The 206-nt window shown below is 52.4% G+C and overlaps 1 pseudogene; it reads right to left on the bottom strand.

The window, feature by feature from the left end:
• LOC111475236 overlaps positions 1-84 on the bottom strand; it is a 146-nt pseudogene extending 62 nt beyond the window's left edge.
• Between the last annotated feature and the right edge of the window lie 122 nt (positions 85-206).

The following is a 206-nucleotide window of genomic DNA, read 5'->3' as shown; positions in this document are numbered from 1 at the left end:
AACTTAGTACTACTCTCGCCCAAGCGCGCTTAACTGCGGAGTTCTGATGGGATCCGGTGCATTAGTGCTGGTATGATCGCACCCGACATGCCATGCGCACAAAATCGGATTTAACGCATGCGGGGCGGCATGATCGAAACGCGATGGGCGTGAGCGGGGGAGGTTCTCATTTGTAGAGAAAGGAAGAAAAGAACTGGGAGAAATTG

Source organism: Cucurbita maxima, unplaced genomic scaffold (assembly GCF_002738345.1).
Source record: "Cucurbita maxima cultivar Rimu unplaced genomic scaffold, Cmax_1.0 Cma_Scf01128, whole genome shotgun sequence".
In the NCBI taxonomy this organism is placed as follows: Eukaryota; Viridiplantae; Streptophyta; class Magnoliopsida; order Cucurbitales; family Cucurbitaceae; genus Cucurbita; species Cucurbita maxima.
This window is presented reverse-complemented; position numbering and strand designations above follow the sequence as displayed.